The sequence below is a fragment of the Amblyomma americanum genome, chromosome 4 (genome assembly GCF_052857255.1).
Source record: "Amblyomma americanum isolate KBUSLIRL-KWMA chromosome 4, ASM5285725v1, whole genome shotgun sequence".
Classification (NCBI taxonomy): domain Eukaryota; kingdom Metazoa; phylum Arthropoda; class Arachnida; order Ixodida; family Ixodidae; genus Amblyomma; species Amblyomma americanum.
In genome coordinates, this window is record NC_135500.1 from 32541879 (window position 1) to 32562085 (window position 20207).

General features: G+C 41.9%; 1 protein-coding gene and 1 long non-coding RNA gene across 3 annotated transcripts in view; both read left to right on the top strand.

Annotated features, from left to right (window-relative positions):
• The window catches only part of LOC144130061 (uncharacterized), a 263082-nt gene that overhangs the window by 159688 nt on the left and 83187 nt on the right, over nucleotides 1–20207 (top strand). The window lies entirely within an intron of this gene.
• LOC144130060 (uncharacterized) lies at nucleotides 5726–10300 on the top strand. Its single transcript, XR_013313952.1, has 3 exons — nucleotides 5726–5925; nucleotides 9978–10084; nucleotides 10214–10300. It is a non-coding gene; the product is annotated as an uncharacterized LOC144130060 (long non-coding RNA).

The following is a 20207-nucleotide window of genomic DNA, read 5'->3' on the forward strand; positions in this document are numbered from 1 at the left end:
TTTAAAAGAAAGGTATTTGCATAGGTTCTTGTGTGGCGCTTATTTTAAGTAACATTTTTCTCTCAGCCGCTGAAGTTTTGGACACTGTTCTGGACAAAGGGAAAGTTCTGAAGGTATTTAGGTATGTCGATGATTTTCTAGTCGTCTTAAACAAACAGGACCCATCGACATACCCTGACACCATGAATGATATTCTAGAAGTATTTAGACAGCAAAGCCATGGATTGGAATTTACCTGTGAACATCCCTAAGCAAAAAGTTGCAGTTTTGGACCTGGAACTCACCTTGGTACACTGTAAAAAAATTCCGTACCTATAACGTAGACTATGTACGTTTTAAATACAGAACCACTTCTGCTTTCAATGAAACGTAGGGAATGACCGTATATTCAGTCCAGTATTGAAGGAAACGTCCGTGTTCCTCTGTAGTCGTTGCAGGGAAAATACTAAACATTCAATTTAAGGGATCAAAACTTAACACGACAGGACGGTTGACCCCATCGACTATGTGTTGCACCAACCGCACTAATAACTTGCTTAAAGGCAGCAAAAACAGAAGATGCTTATGATGTGACGCCACTTTTACACGATGAACTGCTGAACCGCGGACTATAGGCATCACATGACGTCCGATTTTTTATTTGTCTGGTTTACTCTTAGCCAACAATGTCCGCAAACTAGCATGGCGAACGACCGTGAGCATGTCTAATGTGATTAACACAATGAAGAGCCGAGGAAGGGTGATAACGCATTACGTTGCTTCAAGGTTGAGTGATTGGTACAAATTGTGAGCAACGTTAAATAACAACGGCCTTAATTTGCTATAATGTTAAAAGCTGACTTGATGAAAATATTTTTCGCTACATTGCTAGCCACATGATAGAGTAACATTTAATAAAAATGTTACTGCAACATTTGCTTTCTGTGAGAAATGCTGCGTAATGAGGTCAACTGTTAGAAAACATTTAGACACAGACAATGGTTGGACAACTTCTCCAAAGTGAAACTGAACACCAGCTGAAAGTACATTGCAAACATGATGAAAGTGCACAAGCTGAAAGCCGAATTTCCGTCTGCCATTTGGTAAGGAAATAAACAACTGAGTAAACCAAAAGCATGGGCAAACAAATCTGTGAATGCAGTGCAATGTAGCAGTTACATCTTTGCTACACAACCATTAATCAAAAACACCAACTCCTTCATGGACAACAAAAGCACCGACACAACAACATATTGCTCAATGAAATGTTTAATTTAGTAGGTACCTATTGCCACCCATTCATGCCTGCTCTTCCTGCAGATAAATGAAACGCCACCAAAAAGCAGCGAGCAGCCATAATTGCTGCAGTGACAAGGAGGATGTGCACCATCGATGCTGTTCCCCCATCCTGAGTAGGAAATAATAGCAGTTTTTTCTGGAAATACTCTGAAAGCACGAATTTTCTATCCATCGTTTACTTAGCTTGCACTGACACGACCCATTGTGTACTCGGTACCTTTGACAAACAAGGGGCCAGCCGATAGGCACACAAGACTGTAGAACCTTGCTAACTTGCAAAAAATCAATGCACAGAAAGAAAAAGCTGACAAAAAAATGAGTAATTCCTTATTTGCACATTTTATACAATACTAAGAATGTGGCTAAGATATGGCATGAACATTGTTTTTTTCTGTTCACTTACAAACTTTCCAGCCTGTGCTAGCATATTACTGTGATGTAAATAATGAAGCATGCCAGCACTGTACAATATGCTGTAACACTTATGAAATACTCCCCTTTAAGGCTACTGCATGCCTCTTAAATGCGGTAAAGTTTAAATCTGCCAAACTAGCTAGTCTGCAAGATGAGACGCCAAGCCTCTGACATCTGGCGATGTGTACCTCCCATGTAATTAGAGTGGTTGGAGATGCTCCTTTTTGATGGCATTTCAGTTGCTGGGTGTGGAAGGACCAGATATGAAGGGCAACAACTAGACACCAACTTTTTAAGCAACATCACAATAAGCAATGTGCCTTAGCTTTCCTTCTGTCCAAAAAGGAGTTTCATTTTCTATGTTCTGTGTTCACATAACTGCTTGCATGTGCACATTTTGGCTTGCTGGGAGGTGCTTTCCTCTGTTAAACTACAGTTTTAACTCCGGCCTCAGTCTTCTGCGCCTTCTTAATTTTTTGCTAGCGTTCACCTTAAGTCGCGTACAAACTCATGCAGATCTCCACTTTTCTACGTTTCCAGCTGTCACATCTTCTCTGCCTTCGTCATGTCCACCACTGCATCCAATGCCTTCAAGTCTGCAGTGTATAATCATTTTAATTAATCTGCCTACACATGTATTTATGTTAGTCGCTCTCCTCTCTTCGATGCCAATTGGCCCTGAGAGTAAATAAGTGAAATGGTAGTCTACTCTAGGTCTGAGCAATCACGCATTATGTTGAGTTTATTTTACCACGTTGGCCAGTAGAGAGTGGAAGGAAAAAAAGCTGCTAAGTGGAGCTCGACATGCCTCTCGACCCCTACACTGGAAAGCAGCAGACACCAAGGCATAATCACTAACGACAACAGAACATGACAAGTGTGAAGTAATTCAGTAACGTTCGTCGCATTTACCACAGTGCATACTCGCTGCTCAGTAATTTATTACCTCATTAGACATTCTTCAAAGAGAGTGTACAATTATGTGTTTTGTTTGAAATGGCACCACAGTACAATGACAATCATTAACCTTGTGCCAACACAACATAAAACAAACTTCTGCCCAGTAAATGCATTGCTTACAGTGCCACCACGGCACCTGTTTAGAAAATAAGCTCAAAATATTAGTGACATTAAATTTGAGCAGACGGTAATTCCCCCCCCCCCCCCTAAAAAAATGAAAAAGGGTGCTCTTCCGACGGTACGTTTGTACGCTGTAATATTTGCGAGTCCAACTACGTGTGAAATTCAGATATAAATAATTAACGCCAAAGCATTCGGTTGAATGCGAGGCGCCAGGGCGTGGGCAAACAGTAATCGTCTTCAGGTATCCACTGGTGCCACGCCCTGAGGGCCACTGCTCGGCGAATACCATTCATGGCCACGTTCACATCCAACAAGCTTGTCACAAACATCACACAGGTGATGATGCAGCAGGAGTTCATCATTGCTGTTGGCCAGTGCTGAATTTTTTGGCGTGGTAAACGGAATCATCCACCGAAACGCGCGTCGACTGTTACTCGCCAGGTTCTTGCAGTCCCACGAGGGAGAGCAGCTTTTCCGTCGGCTTCAAGTCTGCTCTTTCGTGCAGGGCCACTGGCATTGTAACGCACATTCTGCATGATCGTTTTACTACGCACCGATGCCGCACGGGACAGCGAGCTGTTGTATGTACAGTCCAATGCAGCGTTCCGGCAACACACATACACACACACACATACTAAAGACACACAACGCGCAGGACGCACGCAGCGAACAGGGAAGAACAAAGACCCATTCCATAGCGCCTGTTCATTCAACTCCACACTGCGCTAAAACTGCGCACATGTTTCCGACTGCGGGCTCGGCTAGCGCTTCGACTTCGCCATGGCTAGGATGGATGGATGGATGGATGCGGCTGAACCCTTTGCATCGGGCGGTGGCTCAAGCCACCTAGCCATGTCTTGTGAAATTTTACTCCTGTCTTGCTTTTAGCCACCAATCAGATAACCTTCGCCTGGTTACTTCTAACCTCTTAAAATCCACTTTCCCTTCACTATCCCTAAACCCCAATGCCTTGGGTAAATCAGCCCCGCTGCTTTCCACTGTAGGGTGAAGCCCTTTACAGAAAAGTATCAAGTGTTCAGCCGTTTCCTCCTCCTCTCCGCACGCAATGCACAAAGTGTCTATCTCCTGGTACCTGACTCAATACGTCTTAGTCCGCAAAACTCCAGTCCTGGCCTCAAACAACAAAGAGCTTCCCCTACAATTATCATAGATATTTTCTTTGACAATTTCCTGTTTAAAGGTCCGGTATGTTCCCAGTGCCGATTTCGTCAGCATCCCTGTTTTCCACAGAGCTCTCTCTGTTTCTTTACCCTTTTTCTTGACCGATAATTGCTGATTTGCCCCCTTACTGCTGTCCAGATATTTGCTTGTCAATTTTCTAGTTCGCTTTCTCCATTTCGTGTCAACATTCTTTATATACAGGTATCTGAAAACTTTCCTAGCCCACCGCTTTTCCTCCATCTTTCTCAATCGTTCCTCAAAAGCTATCTTACTGCTAGCCTCTCTGCTCTCGAAAGACGCCCATCCCATATCACCCTGTACCCCCTGATTTGGTGTATTGACATGTGCTCCCAAAGCTAACCTCCCTACTCCCCGTTGTTTAATTTCCAGCCTTGCTTGAACATCTGGCCTCATACACAGGACCGCATTACCGAAGGTCAGGCTAGGGACCATCACCTCTTTAAAGATCCCTCTTACCACCTCATACCTATTGTAATTCCACAGTGCCCTATTTTTCATGACAGCTGCATTCCTACTAGCTCTATTCATTAAATATTTTTCATACTCTGCCAGATACTCAGCACTGTTATTTATCCACACCCCAAGATACTTGTACACATTCACTACTTTTAGCACGAACTCCTGTATTCTATGCTCGCCGCCCTCTTCATTAAATATCATGACTGCAGATTTTTCCTTACTATACTTGAAGCCTAATCTATCTCCCTCTGTACTGCATATGTCTAACAACTTCTGCAGGTCTTCCTTGTTTTCAGCCATTATCACTATATCGTCTGCGTATATTAGTCCCGGTAATGTCTGTTTAATCAATTCCTCTTGCTTGAAAAAAGATAGGTTGAAGCCTAGTCCGCTCCCCTCTAGCTTGGTCTCCAACCCTTGCAGGTACAACATGAACAACAAAGGGGACAGAGGACATCCTTGTCTAAGCCCCCGCTGTATCTCTACAGGCCCTGATACATTTTTCCCCATTTTATGAGCACTCTGTTACCTCTCTCTCTCTCTCTCTCTCTCTCTCTCTATATATATATATATATATATATATATATATATATATATATATATATATATATATATATATATATATATATATATATATATATCTTTTAAAAGATTAGTTACTCCATTTTCCACATCCAATGTGACCAGTATGTCCCACAAATGCTCCTGAGTAACGTTTTCATAGGCTCCCCTAATATCTAGAAATGCTAGCCATAAGGGCCTATGTTCCTTTTCCGCAATTTCTATACACTGTGTCAATGAAAATAGATTGTCCTCCAACCGCCTTTGTTTCCGGAACCCATTCTATAGTTCCCCTAACACCCCCTCGTTCTCCAACCAAGCCTGCAGTCTATCCTTTATAATCTGCATCACCACCCTGTAAACCACAGATGTCACTGTTATGGGACGATAGTTACTTACGTCTGCTTTGTCCCCCTTTCCCTTATATATCATGTTCATTCTACCTAATCGCCATTCATCGGGGACTTTCTCATCCACTATCATTTTGTTCACTACCTGTATTAATGTTTGCTTGGATTTTGGTCCTAACTTCATGCAACGAAAAGAAAAAAACAATGTATCAAACGATTCAGGTTGTCAGCTAAAAAAGCTACCGTAAAATTAAATACATCTTATATGTTTTTGCCGTTGTGCGCCTTTGCGACATCAGCGACGTGAGCTTGAGCGCGAATACGCGAGTGGCGCTAGGAATTTCCCGTGTATCTCCGTAAATTGCAAATGGCGTGGCTGCGCCAAGGCGGATTTGGCTGCGCCGCTAACATTTAGACATGCTTGCAGAGGTAGTCGGTGCGAACAGTTGGAAGTTCAATCGACTGGAATTGCTCAAGGAAAGTCAGCGGCACTGCATTTTTATTGTTTCTGTGCATTGCGAGTGACTTTGGCGGCAGCCACTCGGCAACGTCTCCGGTTTGGCGAACTTGTGAGAAGGTGAGCCTTTTGTTCTCAAATTTTGAAAGCGGTTTTTTTGTTTGTATTGTAACCCTGCGTCTCGTCGTATGTTATGTTCACGATAACATCAGTACAACGTGCATGCGTTTTCCGTCTCTATTTAGAGTAATATTGGTCGATCAGCGTAAACTTTTGGATTCAATTAAACACGAACTGTCCATGTTGGTACTGCGTGTCGAATGTGTTTTGAGATGATTCTGAGCGGGAGATGGTGTTCTGATAATTTGTGTACTACCAGATATAGTCTAGAGATTTGAAACCATTTATCACACTGAAACAAAGTTGGAAAACTGTTTTGTGTTCATGCATCTGCTGTCCTTAAACTTGACTTTTCGGCAATAATTCGCATGGCTCCTTTGGATCTGGAAAATTGACTACTGTTGCTAGGGGTGCCTGGTAGCAGAGCTCCTGGGGACGCCCAGTGGGTCATTTGTGTGTCCAAGTGCCCAGTACCAAAGGTACCATTCCTGACATTTTTTTCCAGTCCGTTAACCTCATATTCCTTGCAAAGATTACAGTATGTAATCAGGTAGTAAAAAAATTGGTAACTTCTGCATATTTCAGAAGAGTTCAGAGAAGTGCACATGCAGCATCAGTATTCTCTCGGTAGAATTTCTGAGACCTGGATTCATTTCTTCTAGGACTGTGGCAAGCAGTAGGTCAACTCTACATAAATTTATTTTCCTCTGGTGTTGGTGCAAAGTAAAGAGTGCAAACGTCATAAGACAAGTCTCTAGTCTGTTTCATTCTCACTGCATTTGGCCAAAGCATAATATGAAATGCTGTATGTTTTATGCCCTAGTTTCCTTTACTTTGAGCAGTAGATATTGACAGTGAATAGCAAGGCAACTCCACTCGCTGACGGTTTTGCCTTCGGCAGCAAAACAGGGAATACCTTACCCCATGTGTTATCTCGACAGACTCAAAACTGCGATGGACAGCTGCGTCCACAGCTGCTATCACCTCGCAAGTGCATGCGCTCGTAAGACACATAATAACTCTGGATTGCCATTAACATAGCCTTGCTCATTGCAGTTGCCGATAAACACCTCATAAGTGGTACTATTATGCACTCTTTTCTTTGGCACTATGTATGAGCTTCTGTTCTCGCACTTTCTAGAAATAATGCATGCAGTTTTGAAGTGCGAAAAGGGAATTTACGTGTAACTATATTGTCATGTCAGTATGTTACAGCCAAATTGTACATTGATGTCAGTGCTGGTGGTTTCTTTTCATTATTTTAGGAGAATGTTATAATTTTAACTATAGCAAATAATAGCCCTCACTAATTAGCTGATTTTTGTCATGTCCAGTATTTTGATATGCTAAGCCACCAAAGCATGATTCAGAATGTTGTCAGAACTAAAGGCACTGAGTCTTTCGTGTCAGTAAAAAATGTGCTTTATACCCCTGTCACATGGCATTCCTCGAAGGCCTTTCCAGCAAAGGCACCATTTTTCACCAAAGGAGCGAAAGCTTAAAGGAGCAGCGATGCAGCTACACGGTGCATCCCAAAGGTGAAAGTCGTTCAGGCTTAGCACCCGCTGCTATACTCGAGGTGGCTGAAGTGAGTGTTCTAAAATTAAAGGGGTGTATTCTGTTCATTCGTTGAGCTTTGACAATTTTTTTATTCTGATTGCTTCCTTAAAAGTACTGCAACAGCTACTCTTATCAGCAGGAGCAGGTTTTGTACGTGTATTGCCTTGGCCACCATGGGCGCTCGGTGTTGCCGTAACACTTTCACTGTCTTGAAATTTGAACATAAAACATAAACACCCGTACAAAAACCAAAGCCAGACACCTTTCGTATTTGAAAAAAATGTTTTCAAACATTATTAGCTTATCTATTTTTTTTATTGCTTTTACTTTTTGACTTTGGATGGTACTGCGATCACAGCTTCTCGAATGCCGCGTCTTCGGGCTCCGGAGGTCTCGGTTGAGCGCCTTCGCCTCCAAGGCCCTTAGCGACAAAGGCGCAACATTTGTACCAGGTAGCTGCACTCCTTACGCCTTTGGATATGATTCTCAAAGGCCTTTGCGGTGCCCGCGTGACAGGGGTATTAGTGTGGTATGGCTGCTTGAACACCTGTCCCTGGTATCTCACAAACTGAATAAGGAGGGGAAAGCCTCAGGGTGCTTGCCGACGTTTCGACAAGAGGACTTGTCTTTGTCTGGCAAAGTGTTCATCATTGTTGGGGTTTAAATAAGGTTTTCACTTCGAATCCAAAGGCCTGTTGTGTGGGACGAGGGTGCGATATGGGAAGGGTGTTACGATGGGGAGCGTGAACCATGACCAGGCATGATAGCTGCTAAAGAAGATTAACCGGTTGACCTGCAAAACTGTGAAAACAAAAAAACCCAATTCAGTAGAAACGAATCTCGGGGTATGGAGTATGGATAGTGGGCTTGAATGGCTTTATGTCCAGCCGCAACAGGTGGCTTGGTATGGCTGGCTACCTTTTCCTGAAAAACTAGGATAAAGGAATTAAGCAGCATGGCAGAATAAAATACCAGTGGGGGGGGGAGGGGGGCGGGCAAAATAATTTGAAGGAAAAAGAGAAAATGAGGGCAGGTTCGGAGAAAAGGCAAAAAGAAGGGGGAGGGGGAGGAGTATGGCAGCCAAGGTTCCGAGAATTGATGTCAGGAGGTGCAGGGCGTAAGGTTAAAGTATAACGATAAATTAAAGAAAGCAGGAAAGGAGGGGGAAATTATGGGTTGGGAAACCTCTGACCATGTGCAAGGCCTTTTCAAATAATTATGCCAATTCCGGAATGTACAGAGCTGGCCACATTTAGTGCAAACATGTGAGCGCATGGCCGCACTCTTTAGAGGTCCACTGTGTGCGGCGCAGCCACTCATCGCTGCAAAATGGCGCAAGAGGAGATGCACCTGGATGTGGTGCTTCATGTCATGTTACACTTCGATGTGTGGCAATGTCAGACACAGTGGCCCAAAGAGCACAGCCATGTGCTCGCGTGTTCGCACTAAGAGTGGACAACCCTGTACTTGATTCTAAGTTTCCTCTGTATATGTTGACCCCAGACGAAAACAAGTTGTCTTGTCGAAACGGCAAGCACCCTGAGATTTTTCCTTCTCTTGTTCACTTTTTGAGTGTCAAGAAACCATCTGCCTACTGTCTCTGTACCATGCACTCCACATCTTGTACGGTTATCTTTGTATGTATACACCAGTGATAAATCATGAAGGAAATCAAGGGATTTGTATTTGTATTGCTTAACACTTACTTTAAAGCTATATCATGAGGGTATAGTTGAAAATGTGCTACGGGGGCTTGGTTGTGTGTCGTGACTGGTTTCTCTTTATCAGGGCTACTTGACAGCCACCATGAAACGCAGGCTTTTGAAAAGTCGTTCCTCAAATAAAAGAGCGTTTCCTCTGTTACAATGGAAATGTTATTTGCTAAAAACTTCAATCATTGCAGTTCAGGGATTGATATTTTTCAAATAACTAACCTGAAGTTCAAAACCTGCAGAAGGAACTATGTAACTTCTTTCCTGCCTTAAAAACCCAGTACTTATTTGCCAGTTTCAGCAAGCAGAGGTCTGTTTCATGGCACATACTTTCCACTACCTTGCATGAAAATTGTGCAGTACAGGCCCACCATAAAACTAGGGGCATAGTATACTGCTTGTATGCAACTACTTTGGCGTTAGAGCATGCATAGCATGGTCTTAAAGTTATTCTTTTCATTTGCAACTGGTTCATAAAAGGCCTATTCTGGCAAAAGGCATTTAGCAAAATTATCTTCCTCTGAATGCTTCTAAGGATAACTTTAGTTCATTCAGGAAAATATATATTGACAATATCTCTTAAAGGCATGATTGTCCATATTAGCTCTTGTTACCTCACAGTATTTAGTTTTGTGCCTCCAGCATCACTGACTTGCATCATATGTTAAATAGAGTAGTAAAAAGCTCGCTGTTAGTTTAAACCACAACTCATGATGGGGCTGTGCACTTTTTTTGTTGTGTTACATGAAATATACTTATGTAAAAAACAATTTCTTTCAGCTGCACCTCACTTGATTCAAATTCCACCAGAAGAAAGGCTGCAACACAACATTGCTCACTCTCTGTTGCTTTCCCAGCACATAACATGCCATAACAGCACATAGCAGGTAAGATGTGAACAAAAACAGTGCATGTATATGTTCCACACATGCATTTTGTGTACTACCAACACTATGATATGATTAACTATGTCATGTAAGAGAGAGCACACAAATCATTTTTTTTATATATTGCAGCATGGTTATTTCAAGTTTTAAACTGGCCATTGAAACGACCCATTGTATCACCGCTGGTTACCCGGTGGCACTGGGGATCGAACTCCGCACTTCCTGCTTGCGAGGCAGATGCTCGGACCACTAGGCCACTCCTGCGGTCACCCCACTGATGTTGCTTACACCAGGTGCTGTTAAAGCCCCGGTATGTATGTTAAATGCATTTTAGAAAACCATTCACTTCCAAAGTACCATTTCATCTTTATAGCAAAACCACAATTCGCCTAGCTAGACAAACCTGCTGCATACAAGACAGCAGAAGGGTTGCACGTACATGCTTCGTTAGGAAAACATAACAATCAAGCAGAGCCTGCCCTTCATGGTGCATTATACCCAGATTTTGAGCAATGATCAAGATAGGCTGATGGTCATTTCATTGAACACTTGCATGATACATTCGTAGAATCGAAAAGACAAGTACTATTGCAAAATCTTCAAACAATGTTTATTCTCAGAGAAAACATATCATGAAAAAAGTGTTGGATTAGTTATGGTGCACCTTGTATGGGGAAAGGGGCTCCCACTTTGTGAAAGGATTAATTTTGGAATAACGACAGCGTTTAGACTAGTTGGGTTACCATGTTTAGATAGTGGATGTGCTCAAAAAGACACTGGAAGTAAGCGCAATGTGTGGAAATCTCTTTCTGTATCCTTGTCTTTTTGAGCGCTTTCACGATCTAAACTTAATTTTGCAAGAGAGCAAGGAAAACAAATATTTAAATTCTGATAATTAAGGATAAAAGATCATGTTTCATTGTGTTGCTTAAAGTGTACATTGTATCGCTATTGCTGTATTGCAGCACTTCTGTCGTGGCCTTGCATTGCAGCCTCTTGACTTTTGTTTATATAATAGGCAGTCCTTTTTTTCATTTGATAGCAACACTTTAGGAGTTACTACAGAGTTGCGTGGTAGCGAACTCTCAGATTAACGGTTTGCATTATTACGCCAGCATAACTTGCTAAGTGTTTCACTGCAGTCTTGTTACTAGAACAGCCTCTTGAAAGTATTCAGCCTGGTGGTCATTGAGGGTTACTGTTCACATATCAAAATGCCGGATCAGCTGTATACTCTTTACAGCTACCAGAACTATGGTACATTTCATGACATGCTGGCTGAAGAGTGCTGGAGCACCAGACGGGATTTGGATGAAACAATTTTCAAATGTGTGCTCGGTATCACGCTGTTTGTTCCAGTTGTGGAGAGGTTTTCTTTTCATATTTGTTCTGTCAAACATTTAAATTTTGGGCAATACGTTGTTGCCTTTATCTTGTGTTCTCTTTGTTGTCGAGGTTTATTATTTTTGGCACAAGCACTCCACTCTATTACTTTTCAGTATAATTTAAAATTTGTAGGGCACGTCATTAAGAATAAAACTTCTACTTGAATAATCTGCATGTGTTTATGTTCTCATTGTTGATATAAAAACTTAGTTGAGACAGCTTGTATTTTAGCTCTGGCTAGAATTTTTAGGAGAGCCTCAGTAACATAATCACATGACCAACACAAACTCGGTATTATTGTCTGTGCAATGAAAAACAGTTTTAAAATAGTTATTAACAGCTGTCAGTGTAGGACTGGCCTAAAATGTTTTGTGCTCTATGTAGCTCCTCTCTGAGGCAGGATTAATTCATCTGCACCTGCAGCCTGATACCGCCAAGATACCAATTCTTGGGTGAACGTATGATTTTTTTTCACTGAGCAAACTTGCATCATCTTGAAGCATGGAACTTGAGCTGATTCTTAACAGCTCTAGTGTAGCGAAATTCATTATCCTCATTGCTTAGTTTACATTCACCTCAGGACAATGGCCTTTTCCAGTTTAATTATCTGTGTCTTGCACCAGCTACATGCCACACTATCAGAAATCACCTAATCTTATCTAGTGAGCTTATAAACAGCTATCTCCTGCTATATTTTCCTCAGGGTGAAATTCATTTTGTTGTGATACAATGCACAAGCTTATCTGGAATGAAATGCTTGGGAAATGGGTCTCTGATTTCACCTTGAGTAGACGAAATTAACTTGTGCTAAGGCACTCTTTGGCCACAGATGCCCTTGTGCCATTAAAATCCATCAAATTCATTCTGTTGCCCTAAGATACCATTGGTGATTCATTCTCTGCATTGTATGCCCTGGCCAGATCTATTTTCTTGTTTTAATTTCTGCCAGAATATTAACAACTTCCTTGTTCATCCCTGTTATGGTTTCACTCGGTCAGTTGTTCTATTAATAATTATAATCACTTTATTGAAAACATATTTTGGGCTAAATGGCATCAAGTTTGCCACTCTGCACAATGATATATATGTTTGGTCTTGTATGTCTTTACTTGTGTGGTAATGTTTATTTTGTGCTCACTGTCTAAACAACCTTATTTGCCTATGATATCCTAAGCCCTTCTGTACCTATTTTCCTTCCCCCTGGCTCTTTCTCTTTTCAGTCATTCCTCCTCTTTCCTTTACACCGGCCATTGGTCACAAGGCTGCTGTGGGAACGACAGTCAGCACTGGGCCCTTTTTTGTTCATGGAACCGGCACTGCTACTATTAACACTAATAGTACGTTATCAGTATTTTTGTGATACTGCATTTATTGTTATTTATGAAGTAGTTGGCTAAGGCAATGGTAGCAGTGTTGGATATTGCAATATATTATGCATATATCTCACTTGCAATATATCAGTGTGTTCACTATTACACTACCCTCTATTTCTTTCAGTTCAGTTATTTGGCTATAGATATATTGTGCTGCTTTCCTAGTTTAGTCCACTCAAACTAAAACTTTGCTCTTTGTGTCACAGGTAGAATCTACAATGATTGCTGCTCTGTGTTTTGTAAGCAGGAGGCAGTGTTCAATGGAGCCATGAACTTTCCTTGGAATTGAAAATCCTTTGCCGTATTATGCGCTGAACCACGAGTGTGAAGAGGAAAATGTCATGCCTTGGATTTCTGCAGAGGTGAGCCATTGCGGTGAATCCACCAGCGCGAAAGACAGGGATGAGAAAGGAGACAATACAGGTGCTGACTCGCGACTAAAGTTTATTGGCGTGAAGAGGGAATATATAAAAAGCCAAGCAATACCATAAACCATGTAGTTGCAGATAAGCATACAGGACAACATGAGTCAAAAATCGCCCTCAACATTTCCCTGATCGAGGTAGTCCATCTCATTGTGTGTTAACACGATAGACAAAACACACATTCTTCACGAAGTCATAAGATGTGTCTAGCCTCGATAATCTCCCATTTAATCTCTCTGAATTAACTGCCAAAATGCGTGTTGCCAAAAGGAAAGGGTAGCAGACTTCACATCCCGTGCAGTGTACAGCAGAGTTACCCCAACCACCTAGCCAAGCCCCTACCCTCTTGTGTTCCTGTAGTCTTACATTCATACACCTTCCAGTTGCACCTACGTAAACCAGACTACAAGATAATAATATTTGATACCACATTCATTTTACAAGGTACATATACATTTCACTCTACACGTGTACTTTTCTCGAGCCACGTTCACAGAATTATTCTTAAAATTTTACATGCTTTAGACAACGTATTAGGGGCCGAGAAAGCCACTTTTACATCATACCTTCTGGCCACATTTTTCAAATTTTGCGACAATTTATGTACATACGGTAACACAACTGGTCTTTTGGCATCTCGCTGGCTGGCCCCAGCCTGATTGTGCCGGTCACCGCAAAACTGTCTCAGCTTCTTTAACAATTTATCATATGCTTTTGCAGTAACAAGGTTTGGAAATCCTGCGTTCAATAACCTTAAAATCTGCTCTTGGAAACTAGTCGTCATGCTGTGAAAGCATAATTTCATCAATTCTGAGCCCGCGCTAGAAAGTGCAATGCTATCTTTCACTAGCTTGGAATGGTCGACATGTAGCCAGGTAGCAGCTTAACACTCGCCAGCACACATGAAGTGTGCTGAACATCAAGGTAAGGTCCAGAAACCACAGCTCTTTTTCTTGGGACATTTGCTCCAAGGTAAACCTGAGATAAAGGCCTTGCTCCTTAAACAACTTGAGAAGATGTACAGGTCCCGAACTATCACAACCTTTATAAAAGACCAGAAAATCATCGACATAGCAAAAGATTTTTCCCCCAGCCCATGCACATTCTGGACAATTATTCTATCCACCCTACTCAAGAAAATATTGCTTAGCACAAAGTCAACCTTTGAACCACTACATATTCGAGACTTTAGAACACATACCGCACTGCGCTACTCTACAAACATGCTCTTCAAATAAATGCTATTCAATAACATGCTCTTCAGATAAATTTCAGAAAAGGATTCATGCAAAATTATCTCTGGTTATTTGCAAAAGCATCTGTCTACTTCGCATCTTGAAGATCCATTTCTTGTACTCAATTCACAGTGTGGTTGAGTATCTTAAGAATGACAATCCAGCGGATTGTCTTGTGATTAGTGTCGATGTAGAACTATTTTATTCTATCCCGTATGAAGATCTTGTGAAAAGCTTATCAATGTGTATATCGGAGCACAACGATGAGCTCGTGTTTAGGAACGGGTGTGTAACATAAGTCTTTTTTGGCACTTGCCTCCTTTTATTTGAAGTGAAGAGCATGTTTGTGGAGTATGGCAGTGCGGCATATTTTCAAAAGTCTGCTAAATGTATCGATTCGAAGGTTGCCTCTGTGCTAAGCAATATTCTCTTAAGCAGGGTGGAAGGAATGATTGCCAAGAAATTGCATGGGCTGGGGGAAATCTTTCGCTACGTCTATGATTTTCTGGTCTTTTACAAAGGTTGTGATAGTGTGGGACCTGTACATATTGTGAACTTATTTAAGGTGCAAGTCCTTTGTCTTAAGTTTACCTTGGAGAAAATGTCCCAACAAAAAGAGCTGCGGTTTCTGAACGTTACCTTGATGTTCTGCACACGCCATGTGTGCTAGCGATATCCACCCAGGAGTGTTAAGCAGCTACTTGACTGTTGGTCGAACGATACTAAGCTAGTGAAAGATAGCATTGCGTCGTCAAGTCTAGGCTCGGTATTGGTGAAGCTATGCTTTTACAGCGTGACAACTGGTTTCCAAGAGAAGATTTTAAGGCTAATGAAAGCATGATTTCCCAACCATGCTATTGCAGAAGCGTGCGATAAATTGTTAAAGCTGAGCATATAAGATTGGGCAAGTTGGTCTGACATGCTAAAGATAAGAATGGCGCAGCATCAAGTAACGAGGACAACAGGAGAGCACACCCACGCACAAGTGCCATCCTTGGAGCGGATGCAGAATCTAAGAGCGTGTACTTGACATTCAGCGTTGGCAGCCAAGGATCGGGCTCGTTCAATCTTTAGCGTTCAAATCCGTGTTTCCTTGACTGTAAACGCTGAATGTCAAGCACGCGCTCTTGGATTTTGTATCTGCTCCAGGGTTGGCACTTGTGTGTGGGTGTGCTGTCCTGCTTTCCTCGTTACTTGATGCTGTGCCATTCATCCCTTTAGCATGTTAAAAGCTGAAACCCCTTCGCAGGGACTGGCATTATCTGGCTGGGGCCAGCCAGTGAGATGCCAAAAGACTGACTGTGTTACTGTACATACATAGATTGTTGCAAAATTTGAAAACTGTGGCCAGAAGGTATGACGTAAAAATGGTGTGTTCGGCCCCTAATAAGTTGTCTACAATCTGTAAAATTGTTAATAATTTTGTGAATTTCGTTAGGGAAAAGCGCATGTGTCGAATGAAACGTGGCAACATATATGTGCCTTGCAACCATTGCATGCATTGCATACCATTATCATGTGGTTGGGTTTATGTTGGTGAAACTGGAATGTGTATCAATGTAAGACTACAGGAGCATGAGAGGTATTTGGATATTGGTAGGGGTTGTAACTTAGCTGCATATTACAAGGGATGTGAAGGCTGCTAGCCATTCCTTTCGGCGACACGCATTTTGGCACTACGTTCACAGCAGATTAACCAGACAATTATTGAGGCTAGACACATCTTATGCCTCGGTGACGAATGTGTGAGTGTGCTGCCCATAGCGTTAACATGCAGCCGGTTGGACTGTCTAGATGAGAGAAATGTTAAGGGCAATCTTTTACTTATGTTGTGATGCAGCTTATGTGTAATTGTGTAGTTTGTGGCGTGTGGCTTTTCTATATACTCTCTGTTCACTTCAATAAACTTCAGTTGCGAGTCAGTGCCTGTTTTGTTTCTTTTCTCGTCCCTGTCTCGTGCTGATAGATTCAAGTACTTGTAGAGTAGATTCACTGAATTGTGTACTTGCAGAGGCTTGTGAAAAAACGAGAGGAATTTTCTTTCCTTTATGCAGAATGGAAGGTTGAATTTTTTTACTTAAATGTTTGCAGCATTAAATTCTATTCGGAAAGGTAAAACCCACTTTATTGTACATTTTGTGTGCAATGGTGCCGGTGGCTGCATGCAACTGAAAACATTCGTCCAGGTTATCTAGCTAGCGTCCTTCTTCCTTGTGCCACATTTTCTGAAATAATATTTTTTCAGATTTATTTCAATCACAATTTCTAAGAACACATTGGTGATTACATAATGGTGATCACATAATTTGGTGATCACATATGACATAATTCAAAGCGTGATCATTGGTATTTTTTAGTCTGGGGCAATACAATGAGAAGTACATAGTATATAGTAAAATTAAATATGACCAGTCTAACATAAACAAAACAACTTTTTTTAAAGGAAAATTTTGCTACCGAAGTGCTGGAGTGACATGGCATAATGAAGACGTGGACAGTGTGCTGTATTCATGATGGCACGAGAACTTGCGTACAGTGCTTCAGGTAACTGGTGAGTACCTTGGTGCTGTGCTTCTGCTAATGTAGCCAAATTATGTTTTTAATCTAAGAGTGTATCTGAAAACTTAAGCAAAAATTGAGTAGTATTTAGGTATTCTTGCACCAGATACCACTGTGAGAATTAGTTATTAATGATGTGTCTCACATGTACCCTTGTCTGCTGAATATAGTAAGCATGACTTTCGAGCTGAGTGCCTCCGACGTATGAAAAAAAAATGGCCACTGGGCTGCTCCACGACCCGTGGAGCAGCCCAGTGTAGCACATTCAGGCTTCATGGAGTGGAGAATGAAGGCAGTAAATAATTTAAGAGTAGAAAACACAGCACAAACCACAGGACCAGTAAACTGACAGAACACACCGACCCTGATGACACTCTTTGCATGAAGGGTGTTATAAAGTTGCCTGTCATGTAGTGCAAGATGGAGGTCGCACAGGACGGGTGTTAAATGTGAGTTGATGCAGACATCTGTCATTACGTAGTACTCACTGTAGAACTCGAGCAAAGCAAAGGTAACAGCTGAGCATGGCCACTCTTGTGCTTTCCTCCGCAAGCAATCTGGAATTGCACTTAGAAATCTTTTATGCTTTCTCTTGACATATACATCATTGCTGCATGTGGCGAGGAAAAGTACATACCCTTGATGTCAAGTGACAGTGAACTCACAGGGCTGGTAACAGCTCACTGAGGTGTTGTGATATATCTACAGGGCACCTCATGAGAACAAAGAGCCCTTGAAGAAATTCTCTCAAAGTTTGTTGCCACATGGACCTCTTCGTAATCAATGACTCTAAAAGGCAAGCCTTCCTTTAGTGCCACAAAAAGGGCCTAGGACATGGGTCTTTTTGCTTCTCCATTAGTGCCAAAATGTTTGCTAGCGAGATCTTTCGCAGATATATAATTATTTCACAAAATGTCAAGAAGGAGACAAGCTGCACCAAGCAGTACCAGTAAAAAACTTATCACAGCTGTTCAAAAAGCAGAAAGACTCATGCCTTCATCCTTCTTTTGCATCAGACACATGAGGACACTTCGTCTTTCTGGGTCATAATTTTGAAAAGGTTCACATGGCAACGGCCTTTGGATAAAATTCTGCCAAGAGCCCTTTTTTGAAACTTGAGCATCCGTTCCTTGTGTGGCACACTGCAGAGATATTGGAATGCCTTAGTGAGCTGCTTCCGGTACGTGTGACTGCATTTTCACTGACATCAGATATTAGTACATTTTCTTGCACATGCTGAGATAATGGAAGCTATGAGTGAAAACATGCGGTTTTGGGGAAGTGTGCTTCCTGGGGCCGTATTCCAAGTTTGTGTCATAATAAAAAGCGTCATAATCTGCCGCAACGGGCATGCCCGGGAACTGGATATAAACTGAGTGCGGGACTTTCGCTTCGTCTTGTCTTGCCTATAACAAATTGGATGGACGATAAATTCGGCAAGCGTCTCCCACCTTTTTCAGATGTTACCAATGTTCCTTGCTCGCTAAGTTGTGCATTTAGTACTATGTACAGAAAGGCAGCTGCATTGAATTGCATCTGGCCCTCATCCTGAGCTACTTTCTATTTGCACAAAATGATAAGCAACTGTAAAGACTTTCATGCGCATAGTGCCGCCCGGGAAAGCGCATTTTGTCTGCTTCTTTCTGGACCTGTGGTTTTTACTGTTTACTGTTATGAGAAATGAATTTTGGGCAATAAATTGTAACGGGTTGGTTCTCGGTGAATGGCTTTTGAAAGCTTCTACGAAAGCCGATTGTTCAATAGCAGATGGTTGAAATGTATTTGTGAAATTTATATTTAGTGTTGTGTGACCACTAAATGAGGATTTTTTTATGCTTTTCAGATGGATCCGACAGCAATGTGCAGATGTACAATGTGTGTAGTTTGCCATGAAAATAAAACGTATGTACTTGTACTCACCCAAACACTTACCACTCTTTCATTCTAAGCTGCATTCTTTGTACGTATGCACTACATAATATGCGTAAAGGAAAGCCTTGTACATAATACTTATTTCTTTGGCACCTGGACGGCTATATCTGCAGTGAACATTGCGGGCAGAAGCTATACGAAGACACATGTTCATGTACTACAGAAAGTACATAATTACAATACAGATAGTTTCCGCTCTAGATGAAATGACTTCCGAGTGAACGGAGGACATATGCATACACGTTGCGGAAATTTCAATAAGAACAAAACATAAGCATTCGTTGTGAAAAAACGATTTCGGTCTCGTGCATAGCATGGCGTAACTTTCCGTTACCAAGAATGTGACAGTCGTCATACGGAGTCTCTGTTTCTGACATTTAGTCCGTACCTCATGTTGCGGAAAACCCTCCGGCAACGCATTACCAGCGGATTTCTCTGTAGTGCGGAGCATTTTTTTTTACAGTGTACATGATGGAATTTGCTGGATGTACCACCCACGGGCTCAAAAAGACCTTTTGTCATATAAGTCATTTCACTCTAAAACAGTCAAACGAGCCATAGCCATATCAGCATTAGAATACTCGATTAAGAGGTCATGTGAACATTGTATGCAAAGGAGCTTTCAACTCCAGATGGAACGGCTGCAAAGGGCAGGATTCCCACAGACCGTCTTGTCGGTAGTAACTGTCCTTGCATCAAAAACTAAAAGGCACGAAAAGGCATCACATTCCGGAGGATTACAGGAGGGTAAAACCTGTTGTCGTCCCGTATTCGCACCGTGTGGCACATAACTTGAAGAAGGTGGCGAATAAGTTCAAGGTCCCTGTAGTTTTTTCCGCCCCTTGTAAGCTGGCTTCCTTGTGTCCTCGGATTATTAACCAAAAACCAAAAAAAAGCAAATTTGTGGAACCAATCATGCTCGAATGTTTGTCGGATGCAAGGAAGGGGTGGTTTACCAGATCCCGCTCACATGCGGCAAGGTTTACATTGGCCAAACAGGAAGGTGTCTGAACGAGCGTTTGAGGGAACATGACCGATCACTTTACAAGGGCACTGGATCTAATCTTCCGATTCATTGTAAAAAATGTAAGTGCATGCCTCGCTTAGAAGATACTGTTGTTTTATACAGAAGTCGAGACAGCTTGGCTCGCGAGTTAAAAGAGGCGTTTTTCATCAAACGAAAGGGCTTCGAATGCGTAAGCGACCCGTCAAA